Source organism: Podarcis raffonei, chromosome W (assembly GCF_027172205.1).
Source record: "Podarcis raffonei isolate rPodRaf1 chromosome W, rPodRaf1.pri, whole genome shotgun sequence".
Lineage (NCBI taxonomy): Eukaryota > Metazoa > Chordata > Lepidosauria > Squamata > Lacertidae > Podarcis > Podarcis raffonei.
Genome location: NC_070620.1, coordinates 1,109,852 through 1,125,772, shown reverse-complemented (window position 1 = coordinate 1,125,772; position 15,921 = coordinate 1,109,852).

Below are 15,921 nucleotides of genomic sequence, written 5' to 3'. Positions count from 1 at the left end.
AGATCATTTAGATTTGGTAAATAATTCTTATTGCTATTCTTATTGTATTGATTATTATAATTGATTTCTGTAGTTCTGACGGTTTAGCTGCCTTGAGCATGAAAATAGAAAGGCAGGCTACAAACCTAATCTAATAAAGAGCCCCCCTCCTCCTCCTGAGCCTGGGGCAGGACCGTAGCCTGAGAGAGAGAGGGTTGCACAGTTCCCCGATTCTTTTGGAGGAATTCCACACCACACATTTATTTTTATTTATTGAATTTAACAATAGAAAAATTCCAAAACAACAAACAGAGAACAATAAAAACACAAGAAAAATATAAAACACAACAATACAAAATTACACAATACAAAAATACAAACATTTAACCTAACAAGGGAAAGAGAAAAAGAAAACAGAAAAAACTAATAAATGCACACACACAAAAACCACACAAATCCCTCTTTTTTAATTGCTCATCTTTGATTAACTTATTTTCCTGACTTCCTCACGCTTCCCTTTTTTGTATCCCTTTTTGAAAATTGGTTCAGCAAATTCATATCCTATTACTTTATCCTTAATTATTTTACCTCCCAAATTATAATTTCAAATTTTTATCTGTCATCAATCCAGTCTTACAAGATATCTTGTTGCTAGAACCCCTTCATTTCATTTCAACGTCAGCAGCATTCATACATTTTACAATGTTTCTGTAAATAAATTTTAAATTTCCTCCAATCTTCTTCCACCGACTCTTCTCCCTGATCTTGGATTCTGCCAGTCATTTCAGCCATTTCCATATAGTCGATTACTTGCATCTGCCATTCTTCCAGAGTGGGTAAGTCTTGTGTCTTCCAATGCTTTGCGATGACTATTCTTGCTGCTGCTGTAGCATACATAAAGAAAGTTCTATCCTTCTTTGACACCAATTGGCCAACTATGCCCAGGAGAAAGGCCTCTGGTTTCTTCAGGAAAGTGTATTTAAATACCTTTTTCATTTCATTATAAATCATCTCCCAGAAAGCCTTAATCCTTGGGCACGTCCACCAAAGGTGAAAGAATGTACCTTCAGTTTCTTTACATTTCCAACATTTATTATCGGGCAAATGGTAAATTTTTGCAAGCTTGACTGGGGTCATGTACCACCTGTACATCATTTTCATAATATTCTCTCTTAGGGCATTACATGCCGTAAATTTAATCCCAGTGGTCCACAACTGCTCCCAGTCAGCAAACATAATATTGTGTCCTATATCTTGTGCCCATTTAATCATAGCAGATTTTACCGTTTCTTCCTCAGTACTCCATTTCAACATCAAATTGTACATTCTTGATAATATCTTAGCATTGGGTTCTAACAATTCTGTTTCTAATTTTGATTTTTCCACCTGGCAACCAATTTTTTTATCTGGGTTATAAACCTCTCTTATTTGAAAGTAATGTAACCAGTCTCGCACCTTCCCTTTAAGCTTCTCATAACTCTGCAATTTCAACTTGTCACCTTCCTGTTCTAAGATTTCCCAATATTTTGGCCATTTGGCCTCCATATCAAGTTTTTTCATAGCTTTCGCTTCCATAGGTGATAACCACCTTGGGGTTTTACTCTCCAGAAAGTCTTTATATCTTATCCAAACATTGAACAGTGCTTTCCCGACAATATGGTTTTTAAATGCCTTATGTGCTTTAACCTTGCCATACCACAAGTATGCATGCCACCCGAATACATTGTCATAACCTTCAAGATCTAAGATGTCAGTATTCTCAAGAAGCAGCCATTCCTTCAACCAGCAAAAAGCTGCTGATTCATAATAAAGTTTAAGGTCCGGCAGGGCAAACCCCCCTCTGTCTTTAGCATCAGTAAGTATCTTAAATTTTATTCTGGGTTTTTTGCCCTGCCAGACAAATCTAGAGATATCTCTTTGCCACCTCTTGAAGCAATCCATCTTGTCAATAATTTGCAATGATTGAAACAAAAACAACATTCTCGGCAATACATTCATTTTGATAACAGCAATTCGACCAAGCAAGGAAAGCTTCAGATTCGACCAAATTTCTAAGTCTTTCTTCACTTCTGACCAACATTTCTCATAATTGTCTTTAAATAAATTCGCATTCTTAGAAGTCATATTCACCCCCAGGTATTTTACCTTCTTTACTAATATTAAGTCTGTCTCGTTCTGAAACCTCTCTCTCTCGATCGGCGTCAAATTTTTCTCCAAAACCTTAGTTTTTAACTTATTCAGTTTAAAACCTGCCACTTGACCAAACTCCTGGATTAATTCTGGAGCCCTCTTGGTACTAGATACTGGCTCCTGTAGTGTCAATACAAGATCATCTGCAAAAGCTTTAAGTTTGTATTGTTTAGCTCCGACCTGAATACCTTGAATCAGCTGGTCCCTTCTAATCATGTTCAGCAGAACCTCCAGGACCGATATAAAAAGCAATGGAGAGATTGGGCACCCCTGTCGTGTCCCTTTCTCTATCTTAAATTCCTCCGTCACCTCATTGTTAACGATTAGCTTGGCCTTTTGTTCAGAGTAAATTGCACTTATACCGTTTCCAAATCCTTCTCCCTCCCCCATCCCCTGAAGATTTTTCTTCATAAAACTCCAAGAAATATTGTCAAAGGCTTTCTTCGCGTCTACAAATATCAAAACTGCTTTTGTGTTGATATTCACTTGTAGCTTTTCCAAAATATTGATTACATTTCTCATGTTGTCAGATAAATGTCTACCAGGGAGAAAGCCAGCCTGGTCTTTATGTATCATCTCTGCTAATACTTTTTTCAATCTTTTGGCCAAAATATCTGCAAAAATTTTGTAATCCACATTAAGCAGGGATATGGGGCGATAGTTCTTAAGTTGTGTCTTCTCAGACTCAGTTTTAGGTATAAGTGTGATATAAGCTTCTTTCCATGACTCCGGCGCCTTTTCCCCCTCCATAATTTCATTACAAACCTCCTTCCACACCACACATTTAAAGCTCTTACACCACTTGAAAGAGTCCAGGCTTTCCCTCAAGAATCCTGGGAACTGTAGTTTGCCAAGGGTGCTGAGAGATGTTAGATCTGTAGCAAACAGAGGTTCCCAGGATGTGTTGGGTGAATCTGTGACTCTTAGTGCAATGCTTCTTGAAATGTGTGGTTGTGACCATTGTCCTCATAACAGCACTGGGGTTCGGATTGCAGTGTGTGTGTGTGTGTGTGTGTGTTGCAGAATGGTTTAATTAGCTCATTCTCCTCCTAGCACATCGTCTTCATTCAACTCTGGCTGCTGAATGAATGCTTTCTTATAATCATTCTTATGTTTAAGTGGGCTTTGGCCTCCTTCCAGACAGCAGCTTGAAAGGGAAGCAGAGGAAAGCTCAAATGATGACAGAAGGCAGGGGCATCCAACAACCCAGAGTTTTGGTTTGGATGTGACACTTTGAGACTTCCCCAAAGCCCCAATTTCACTCGGCCCCATTTCACTCTGGTCCATCTGAGTATCTCCTTTCCACCCATGCCTCCCCTCCCCCCCAAATATTCACAATTAAGAAATCAGAAAACAACCCCCACCTCTCTTTCGACAGAACTAGGTGGAATGATCAGGCATAGCAACTCCTGCAGAGAGGATAAAACCAAAATGTTTCCAAGGGACACATTTATCAAACAAGATATCTGCCCCTAGCTTCATCTCAGGGTCGTGGGTTCGAGCCCCACGTTGGGCAAAATATTCCTGCATTGCAGGGGGTGGACTAGATGACTCTTGTGGTCCCTTCCAACTCTACAATTCCATGATATCCTGTGAGGAGTCTGAAGTGAAGGCACAAGACAGGAGTTGATCATCATGTGAGCTGCGCACAGGTGGGCTGAAGCGAGCTGTTGACCAGTCCTGTGGAGTCTCCTTTTATTGAGACAAATAGGCAAGCTAGGCAGATACATTTTGGGCTGTGACCTTTACACACCTTTGGTCCCGAGATCATGGGGTGGTTCAAAATTATTTTGGCACCTGTTTCCACCGCGTCATTTTCCCCTTGCACAGTGTATGACGAAGGAGACAGACAGGACACCGCAGACTGCTGAGACCGCAAAAGGTCAGACAGAGGGAACGATGTTCCAGACAGCCATGACTTTGTCTGTGAGGGGGAGTATGCTACGCACCCCAGGGTCACGCGTGCAGGCAGACTGTGGCTGCCTGCCGGTGGGGAGTGTGCTCCCTCCGGACCCCACTGCCCACTCCGCGATTATCCCTACAGTAGTCAACTGAGTTTTACTCAGAAGAGATGCGTTATGAGTTAAGAGTTATGAAAAACTAAAGAATAAAGTGCGAGATTGGCTTCATTATTATCAAATAATGGAGGCATATAATCAGGACAAAAAAAATGGATTCCAGGTGGAAAAATCAAAATTGGAAACAGAACTGTTAGAGCCCAAAACTAAGATTCTGTCAAGGATGTATAACTTGCTGTTGAAATGGAATACTCAGGATGAAACGGTGAAATCTGCTATGATTAAGCGGGCACAAGATGTTGGACATAATATTATGTTCGCTGACTGGGAACAGTTATGGACCACAGGTATGAAGTTTACGGCATGCAATGCCTTAAGAGAGAATATTATGAAAATGATATACAGGTGGTACATGACCCCAGTCAAGCTGGCAAAAATTTATCATTTGCCCGATAACAAATGTTGGAAATGTAAAGAAACTGAAGGTACATTCTTTCACCTTTGGTGGACGTGCCCAAGGATTAAGGTTTTCTGGGAGATGATATATAATGAATTGAAAAAGGTATTTAAATATACCTTCTTGAAGAAACCAGAGGCCTTTCTTCTGGGCATGGTCGGCCAATTGGTGCCAAAGAAGGACAGAACTTTTTTTATGTATGCCACAACAGCAGCAAGAATACTTATCGCAAAGTATTGGAAGACACAAGACCTACCCACCCTGGAAGAATGGCAGATGAAGGTGATGGACTATATGGAATTGGCAGAAATGACCGGCAGAATCCGAGACCAGGGAGAAGAGTCGGTGGAAGAAGATTGGAAGAAATTTAAAGACTATTTACAGAAATATTGTAAAATTAATGAATGTTAGAATGGTTTTTAGCTATAATGCTATAAGGAGTATGAAAAAATGGACTATTAATAAGCAAAAATCTAATGTTATATTATTTTAAGATTAAAGATTAGGATAAGCAAAGAGGGGAAGGATTTGCTGAACTGACAAATGAAACTGGAATACAAAAAGGGAGGTTAGAGGAGGTCCGGGAATTAAGTAAATGAAAGAATGTAATGGAAAGATGGAACTGTTTTTTATTTGTATTTTTCTTTTTTCTTTTTTCATTTTGTAAAACTTCAATAAATATTTTATTTAAAAAAGACAAAAACAGAAGAGATGCGTCAAAATCAACACAGCCACGTAATTTGTGCCCATCAATTTAAATAGGTCTGCTGTGGAAAGGACTGATGTTGACTACAACCCTGATGTTTTCTGATTATTTTATAGAGCGTTTCCCTCAATACCAAAAAATGGAGGCAGAGACAATTTACTGAATTTCAAAACCACCGAAGCTTTATTGAATGAACGAATCAATTTATTACAGCCACAAACCAGAATATGGACTTATACAGAGATAGAGAACATGTAGAAGAAGAAGAAGAGTTCGGATTTGATATCCCGCTTTATCACTACCCTAAGGAGTCTCAAAGCGGCTAACATTCTCCTTTCCCTTCCTCCCCAACAAACACTCTGTGAGGTGAGTGAGGCTGAGAGACTTCAGAGAAGTGTGACTAGCCCAAGGTCACCCAGCAGCTGCATGTGGAGGAGCGGAGACACGAACCCGGTTCCCCAGATTACGAGACTACTGCTCTTAACCACTACACCACACTGGCTCTCATATATATGTAGGTTAAAATCAAAATCTATAAGCTAGAACACAGTAAAGAATACAGACGTGAAACTATTAAAATGTGTAGTTTAAGACCTTAACCACTAATTTAAAATATGCATGTCAATGCTTTATTATAATTAAGGCAGGTAAAGTAATTATTACTCTTAATATTATTCATTGCTATGAGGCTTCTTGAAGCAATTCAGAACACAATCAACATTAGCAGAACACTTTCCTTTACAAGGACAATTTAAAAAGCAACAATTTAAAAGCAATAAAAAAGTAATATTGCATAGGAAAGAATTCTAAAACAACAGCAATGATCACAATTAGCAACAAGACACAATGAAACAGCAAGCAAAAATTGCCACTCCATCATCGCTGAGCCTTGAAACTTGTGTCTTATCCCCATAATCGAAACTGACATCAAGTCTTATGTCATCTGGAAGAGAATGAAGGAGAAGAGAGATGAATTTCTGCCACATTTACCGATTCACCAAATTGACCTGGCCCCCATTCCACCCTATTTACAAGGAGGCTTTATGGATCCTGTCTTTGGTGGCAAGGACTCCTTCCAAGCCTGCAGTTTGGCCATCCTTCGGGACACGGCTGCTGCTGCTGCTTGTGTGAGTGCTCGGAAGACCGCTCCCTCTCCTGCCAATTGCATCCGGCCCAGGGGGCGGGGCCTGCACTCACCGCCACAGCATAAGAGGCCTGAGAGAGGCCTCCGGGACACGGCTGCTGCTGCTTGTGTGAGTGCTGGGAAGACCGCTCCCTCTCCTGCCAACTCCATCCGGCCGAGGGGGCGGGGCCTGCACTCACCGCCACAGCTTAAGAGGCCTGAGAGAGGCCTCCGGGACACGGCTGCTGCTAGTGTGAGTGCTGGGAAGACCGCGCCCTCTCCTGCCAACTCCATCCGGCCTAGGGGGCGGGGCCTGCACTCACCGCCACAGCATAAGAGGCCTGAGAGAGGCCTCCGGGACACGGCTGCTGCTGCTGCTTGTGTGAGTGCTGGGAAGACCGCTCCCTCTCCTGCCAACTCCATCCGGCCTAGGGGGCGGGGCCTGCACTCACCGCCACAGCATAAGAGGCCTGAGAGAGGCCTCCGGGACACGGCTGCTGCTGCTGCTGCTTGTGTGAGTGCTGGGAAGACCGCTCCCTCTCCTGCCAACTCCATCCGGCCTAGGGGGCGGGGCCTGCACTCACCGCCACAGCATAAGAGGCCTGAGAGAGGCCTCCGGGACACGGCTGCTGCTGCTTGTGTGAGTGCTGGGAAGACCGCTCCCTCTCCTGCCAACTCCATCCGGCCTAGGGGGCGGGGCCTCTGCTGCTGCTGCTTGTGTGAGTGCTGGGAAGACCGCTCCCTCTCCTGCCAACTCCATCCGGCCTAGGGGGCGGGGCCTCTGCTGCTGCTGCTTGTGTGAGTGCTGGGAAGACCGCTCCCTCTCCTGCCAACTCCATCCGGCCTAGGGGGCGGGGCCTCTGCTGCTGCTGCTTGTGTGAGTGCTGGGAAGACCGCTCCCTCTCCTGCCAACTCCATCCGGCCTAGGGGGCGGGGCCTCTGCTGCTGCTGCTTGTGTGAGTGCTGGGAAGACCGCTCCCTCTCCTGCCAACTCCATCCGGCCTAGGGGGCGGGGCCTCTGCTGCTGCTGCTTGTGTGAGTGCTGGGAAGACCGCTCCCTCTCCTGCCAACTCCATCCGGCCTAGGGGGCGGGGCCTCTGCTGCTGCTGCTTGTGTGAGTGCTGGGAAGACCGCTCCCTCTCCTGCCAACTCCATCCGGCCTAGGGGGCGGGGCCTCTGCTGCTGCTGCTTGTGTGAGTGCTGGGAAGACCGCTCCCTCTCCTGCCAACTCCATCCGGCCTAGGGGGCGGGGCCTGCACTACCACTACAGTTTAGAGGCCTGAGCAGCTACCGGCAGCAATGGACAAGATGGTTTTAAATGTTTTACTTGCTTTTAATTTGCAGCACCTTAAATGGTGGTTGTTGTTTTTTATAATATTATATTATTTCATTACTTTATTTTTGCTTGGGGTGGGATAAGCATTTAGTCAGCGCTATTGTTTCTTGCTTTGTTTTGTTTTCTTTTCTTTTGTTTTGCTCTGTTTTGTTTTATTATTATTATTCTGTTAAATTATTATATAGTTTGTATTTTGCTTTTTAAGGGGAAGGGTCATGGCGGCCTGGGAGTGGGCCTCAGCCAATAGATTGGGTGGGGCAGGTTCCACAGGGGGGGATGTATTGGGACACCCGATCTCAGTGATCACGGGCAGGAGGAGGAGTTATGCTAAGACCAGACCATGTCATTACCGAGGAGGCAGGTTTAGTCGTTGTTTGAGGACTATCCCTGCCTCCAGGTCTGGTCCTGACCGGAAGGATACTGGAATCAGCAAGGGAAACCCACATGACCTGAAAGTGTTGCTGTGCAATGCCAGGTCAATGATGAATAAAACCACTGCCATCCACGACCTGATTGTGGATGGAGGATTTGACCTGGCATGTGTGACAGAGACCTGGTTGGATGAGGCAGATGGGTCTGTCCTTGCCGCTGCTTGCCCACCAGGTTTCTTACGCACAGCAACCCAGGTCATGTGGGCGGGGAGGGGGGGTTGCAGTGATTTTTAGGAAGTCATTAGTCTGCACCAGGCGTCCTATTGGGAAGACCCAGTTTTCTGAGTGCATGTTCTGGAAGTTGGGCAATAGGGGCAGTACAGGATTCCTACTGGTGTACCGACCTCCCCGCTGCACCAAGGATTCCCTGCCCGAGCTGCTTCAGGTCGTGGCGGATATGCTCCTGGAGACACCTAGCTTGGTTGTCCTGGGGGATTTTAACATCCATGCCTACACGACCTTACAAGGGGCCGCTCGGGACTTCGTGGAAAGCATGGCCTCCATGGGGCTGTCCCTGAATAAGTTTGGCCCAACTCATAGCCGTGGACATGCCTTAGACTTGGTGTTCACCTCTATGGATGTTGGTGATCTGACACTAACTAAAAGCGAAACAAAAGAAGTGCCGTGGTCAGATCACTTCCTGGTGCAACTGGACTTCTCCGCAACCCTTCCCCTCTGCAGGGAGCTGGGACCGATTCGGATGGTCCGCCCCCGCCACTTAATGGATCCAATTGGCTTCCAGAGAGTGGTAGGGGATGCTTTATCCCAAGTTGATGGCCTTTCAGCTGATTCCCTGGTGGCACGCTGGAATGCGGGGTTAACCAGGGCTATTGACTGTCTGGCCCCGAAGCGCCCTCTCCGATTGCATGGAGCCCGGACAGCCCCGTGGTTTTCCCCGGAGCTGAGGGTGATGAAACAATTGTTGAGACGGCTAGAGCACCGGTGGCGGAAAACTCATTCTGAATCAGACCGGACACGGGCTAGAGTTCAACGTCGAGCCTACCAAGTGGCAATGGCGACAGCGAAGAGGGCCTTCTTCGCCGCCTCCATTGCATCTGCAGAAAACAGCAGCAGGAGACTTTTTCAGGTGGTTCGCAATCTATCGGAACCACCTGTACCACTGGGGCCTGGTAGGGACCCCAAGATCTCCTGCAATGCTTTTGCAAAGTTTTTTGCAGATAAAATCGCTCAGATTCAGAAGGAGGTAGACTCCACCGTGGGAGCAGGGCCAGGGCGGGAGAGTGCTAGAGTTCTGTCTGGTCCTGTTACATGGGATCAATTCCAATCTGTTACCTCCGAGGATGTGGACAGGCTGCTTGGACAAGTGAAACCGACCACCTGTCTCCTTGATCCTTGCCCATCCTGGCTGATAAAAGCGAGCCGGGAAGGGCTGGGCGATGGGCTCTGCGGGGTGGTGAATGCTTCCCTCTGTGAGGGAGCCTTCCCAGACCCGCTGAAAGAGGCGGTCATTAAACCGCTTCTTAAAAAAACATCTTTAGACCCGGCCAATTTGGCCAACTATCGCCCAGTCTCAAATCTGCCATTCTTGGGCAAGGTGATTGAGCGGGTGGTTGCTGAACAACTCCAAGCACGCCTGGAGGAAACGGACCATTTGGATCCCTTCCAGTCGGGATTCAGGCCTCATCATGGGACTGAAACTGCCTTGGTCGCGCTGGTTGATGATCTCCGGCGGGCTAGGGACAAAGGTGAGAGCTGTTTCCTAGTTCTGCTGGCTCTCACAGCGGCGTTTGACACCATCGACCATAACATCCTTCTGGACCGTCTAGAGGGGCTGGGAGCTGGGGGCACTGTCATACAGTGGTTCCGCTCCTTCCTCCTGGGCCGTGTCCAGAAAGTGGTGGTGGGGGATGAGTGTTCAGACCCCTGGGCTCTCACTTGTGGGGTACCTCAGGGTTCTGTCCTCTCCCCCATGCTTTTTAACATCTATATGAAGCCGCTGGGAGAGATCATCAGGGGGTTTGGACTGGGTGTTCATCAGTATGCATATGACACCCAGCTCTACCTCTCCTTTAAATCAGAACCAGTGAAGGCGGTGAAGGTCCTGTGTGAGTGCCTGGAGGCGGTTGGAGGATGGATGGCGGCTAACAGATTGAGGTTGAATCCTGACAAGACAGAAGTACTATTTTTGGGGGACAGGGAGCGGGTTGCTGTGGGGGATTCCCTGGTCTTGAATGGGGTAATTGTGCCCCTGAAGGACCAGGTGCGCAGCCTGGGAGTCATTTTGGACTCACAGCTGTCCATGGAGGCGCAGGTTAACTCTGTGTCCAGGGCAGCTGTCTACCAGCTCCACCTGGTACGCAGGCTAAGACCCTACCTGCCCGCGAACTGTCTCGCCAGAGTGGTGCATGCTCTAGTTATCTCATGCTTGGACTACTGCAACGCGCTCTACGTGGGGCTACCTTTGAAGGTGACCCGGAAACTGCAATTAATCCAGAATGCGGCAGCTAGACTGGTGACTGAGAGTGGCCGCCGGGACCACATAACACCGGTTCTGAGAGATCTGCATTGGCTCCCAGTACGTTTCCGAGCACAATTCAAAGTGTTGGTGCTGACCTTTAAAGCCCTAAACGGCCTCGGTCCTGTATACCTGAAGGAGCGTCTCCACCCCCATCGTTCAGCCCGGACACTGAGATCCAGCGCCGAGGGCCTTCTGGCGCTTTCCTCATTGCGAGAAGTGAGGCTACAGGGAACCTTCTCGGTAGTGGCGCCCGCCCTGTGGAACGCCCTCCCATTAGATGTCAAAGAGATAAATAATTACCTGACATTCAGAAGACATCTTAAGGCAGCCCTGTTCAGGGAAGTTTTTAATATGTAACGCTGTACTGTTTTTAACACTGATTGGGAGCCGCCCAGAGTGGCTGGGGAAACTCAGCCAGATGGGCGGGGTATAAATAATAAATTATTATTATTATTATTATTATTATTATTATTATTATTATTATTATTATCTTTGTGCTGTGGCAGGATTTCACAGCCACATGACCCAGGAGGTCTGACTTGGTTTTTCGCCTGGGGGGGGGGGTTGCGAGTTGATGTGCATCAGCAGGACTCCCCCTACTGGTGGTTAACCCTTCCCGGACCTCAAGCGGCCGTGTGGGGGACCCCAAGCCCTCGCCCCAGAAGATTACAAAAAAGAAGCAGACAGATTCACGATGCTGGCCATCTCTTCAGGTGAAATCCCCTCCTGTTTAAACTCAACTGCTTTAAAATGCTCACACAACACTAACTCTGAACCTTGCCTCTAACCCTATTGCTACTCCTCTCTGTCTAAAATATACAGGAAAATATGTGCACAAAATATACAAATGGAAATGAAATGATAAAGTGAAAGCATTTGCTGAAATACAGTAGAGAACTCACGCCTCCCGAGTTGAGGGAGGCCTTGCTTTGCATGCAGGAGATCCCAGGTTCAGTCCAGGATCTCCACCAGACAGGGCTGGGACTGCCCCCTGTTTGAAAACCCTGCAGCGCTGCTGCCAGTCAGTGTAGGCAGTGCTAGGCTAGATTGACTCTGTCAAGTGCAACTTCCTATGACTGCTCCTCTTATACGATTTCTCGAAACACAAGCAAGCTACCTTATCAATGAGTTGTGAGAGTTCATTCATGACTTTTAACCAACAGCAGAAACCCTTTTATGGTTTCTATGTGAGTACAGAAATCCTGAATATGAAAGGAAGGAAACTTCCTGCCTCTGCAATAAAGGCAGCTGCACTGCTAGGTGAGCTGTCCCGATGCCAACTGAAGCAGACCCTCCAAAGATTCAAAGGTGAAAAGGGAATTTTGAGCATCTGAGCACAACTGGGCCGTCTTCTGCGTTAACGTGAAGTGCAAGAAGTGGCAGGGGTAGGCAACCGAAGGCCCGGGGGCCGGATGCGGCCCAATCGTCTTCTCAATCCGGGAATCAATGTGTTTTTCCATGAGCAGAATGTGTCCTTTCATTTTCAATGCACCCCTGGGTTCTTGGTGGGGCATAGGAATTTCTTCATTTTCTCTCTCCAAAATATAGTCCGGCCCCCCACATGCTGTGAGGGACGGTGGACCAGCCCACGGCTGAAAAAGGTTGCTGAGCCCTGGCCTTGAGCCTCCTCAGGACTGGCGCAGGGGCCGCGCATTTCAGGGTGCCAGCCAAGGCCCCTGCCCCAGTACTGATTGCTGATTCTACTGAGTCCGTCAGTATATTGCTGTGAAGTGACCTGGCATTTTGAATGAAGTGCAATCTAGGCTTGTCTTACATCTTTCACAACAACAGCAACACCACAGTAAATTGCACAGAAGAATTCCATGTTGCCTGTGGGAGCGGCTGGGTAGACCTCTTTGCAGCTGCCTGATCCATGCATTTGATCTATAAGCAACTGGTCAATCTTCAGAATTGGCTCTGGCTTCGTGTAGGAGATCGAATGCATCCTTCTATTTCTCAGCCCTGTATTCCACCCCCACCCCCCTCCTCCTATACTGGGACGGTGCCGACTACTCATCTCTACAGAGTGAAATGTTTATGAGTCCTGCAGATCTAGTCTCAGACGTCAAACCTCTACCCCAAAGACGGGGGAGCCTGTGACCTTCTAGAGCATACCTTTCTTTGGAGTGCTATATGCTGAAGTGAAGAAATGTTTTGTCTGAAACCCTTGAGAGCTTCTGTGGGCCGCCCTAGAGAACACTGGGCTAGAGGGATCATGGGGATGACTTGCTCCACAACAGCAGATGGCATGCAGAAATTTAAACTGTAGCAAAGGGAGGTAAACTGTCTAGCTAGCTAGCTAGCTAGCTATGTCTTGCTGAAAGTGCATGCACTCCTCTTAGCCAAAGCCCCCATAACTGCAAGCGTGGAGCCACACAAACAGGCCTGATCTCGACACTGTCTTGGGGGAAACTCCCGATGCTGGAAAATCCATGTGCTCAATTTCTGCACATTGAGACAGGAGCCAAAGAAAGCACACGCAGAGTAGGGGGGCTCATCCACAAGGTTTGCTCCGATGTGAAAGCTCAAGAGCAGCCTTTCACAGAGAAAGGAGCAGAGTAAGGCGGAAACTACTGGGACCCGTGCTTTCCAGGCACGCTGATGGGAGGGATGAGTCCAGCATTGCATTGTTGGGTCGTATTTCCAGTGACAACTATTTAGGACAGAGGTTTACAGAAAATTGATCTCAAACCTCTGCTTGTAAGAGGCTATGGGCATTTGAAGAAGCCCATCATAATCTTTACATGAAATGTATCTTTAGGACACCGGTGGCGTCATGTCCCCATTTGTTGCCTTAGTTTCTCCATCAATGCACCACCCACAATTGGCCATCATAGTGGCATCCGGTGTTTTCCAGGCCAGTGAATGTCAGCAACCCCTTCTTCTAAAGCTGCTCCCCCAGTTTCATCCAAAATAGAAAGAAATGCCATTTGGTAGCCCACTGAGAAGCTTTGGGAAGTAATGAAATACATTTCTGAAAGTTATTTATGGATGCACAAGGTCACCACATCTTTGCTTAAGGTGAATGGAAAGGAACATTTCCCCAGGCGGCACACCACTGTCCCCAAATCTCGTCCGCTGCTTGGTCATTTCAACAGATTGTGTGTCTTAGTAAGATTTTGTACATTTCAGAAAGCTTTCCCTTGCCTACAAAGGAAGTGCATGATTTTTCAAAAACTTATTAATGCCCCGTGCTTTTACTTCTGGTGTGGTAAAAAATTGCAGAATCTGGCTATCATTTAAAGCAGTGTAAGACGCAATTTAAAGCAGTGTAAGACGCTGGTTCAACCTTGATGGCAGAAAGTGAGGAGGCATTAAAGAACCTTTTAATGAGGGTGAAAGAGGAGAGCGCAAAATATGGTCTGAAGCTCAACATCAAAAAAACGAAGATCATGGCCACTGGTCCCATCACCTCCTGGCAAATAGAAGGGGAAGAAATGGAGGCAGTGAGAGATTTGACTTTCTTGGGCTCCATGATCACTGCAGATGGTGACAGCAGCCACGAAATTAAAAGACGCCTGCTTCTTGGGAGAAAGGCGATGGCAAACCTAGGCAGCATCTTGAGAAGTAGAGACGTCACTTTGCCAACAAAGGTCCGTATAGTTAAAGCCATGGTTTTCCCAGTAGTGATGTATGGAAGTGAGAGCTGGACCATAAAGAAGGCTGATCGCCAAAGAATTGATGCTTTTGAATTATGGTGCTGGAGAAGACTCTTGAGAGTCCCATGGACTGCAAGAAGATCAAACGCATCCATTCTAAAGGAAATCAGCCCTGAGTGCTCACTGGAAGGACAGATCCTGAAGCTGAGACTTCAGTACTTTGGTCACCTCATGAGAAGAGAAGACTCCTTGGAAAAGACCCTGATGTTGGGAAAGATGGAGGGCACAAGGAGAAGGGGATGACAGAGGACGAGATGGTTGGACAGTGTTCTCGAAGCAACCAGCATGAGGCAGTGGAAGACAGGAGTGCCTGGCGTGCTCTGGTCCAGGGGGTCACGAAGAGTCGGACACGACTAAACGACTAAACAACAACAACAACAACAAAAGACACTGGTTTACCTTTCCCCTCACATTTGGTGACTAGGTAGGGATATGCAGTTTTGTGTTTTGTTTTTTGAAGAGTTCCTAAGGAGTCCTGCTGCTTCCGAGTTTTATTTTGGGGGTTGTTGTTGTTTTTGTTTACAAAAAGGTAATCCAGTTGTAACCTTTTTCTAGGTACAATTCTGTACATTCTGGTACTACCTGTTCACTCATAGTCCCTCCAAATCCCTTTGTTTCTTTTAGCAATGTGTCCTTGTGTATCTGCTACCTTTGCTGACAGAATTTCTCCTGAGGGGCGCTTTGAACATGTCCCGTAATACATGTGGATAAAAGGAATCGCCTTCGTTAATTTGAAAAGCCATTTTATTTCTTCCATGATTTTCCTCTGTTGTTAATTTATTTTGTAAAAGCAAGTGGGGTTTAGTCACCAGAGAGGTGGATTCTGTGGTTTTGCTCAATAGGTCATGGTCATTTCAAGAGGCATAGGGCCTGAGATGGTTCCAGCTCTAATTTACGTGTAAGATTAGGAGTCCAAGAATGTGGAATCAGTACTGCAGAAGGTCAGTTCTGACATACTTCCCCCCTAAATAGTGGGTGAAGTCCTTTTGGAAAGGACTCAAAGGTTTCAAAGTGCCAAGTTTTGCTGTACTGAAGGACTGTCCATATCTAATCTATTAGAACATTGAACCCTCCTCCCCACTCCAGGAATTTTGCTATCCAAAGTGGGTTTGAATTTGGATAATAAAAGTTTCCAGTCGAGTAGATTTATATATTTTAGTGAAGGTAAGCAACTTAAAATGACCACAGACCCAGTAAAACTCATTACAAAGAGAAGAGAAACAACATTTAAAAGCAGATACAAATAATGAGGCATTAGTCTTTTCTCAAGAAGCCAGCAAAATTTCATTTTTCCTGTTTTATTCTAAGCATGCTTTTTATTCAAGTTTTTAACAAACAACAAGGTGGTAAGCTGCTGACTATAGGCAGACCATCATTTCTCAAGGGCCATTCCAAATGTGTACAATTGATGGCTCCAAAGTAAGCTGCACCCTGTGAGTCCAGAGGGCAACTGGTGCCATTGTCCCTGTGAGCATTTTGTAAGAAAGGGCACCAAGATTTCGCCAAGCTGTCTGCCTTGATGAGACTTGCAGTGAGGATCCCT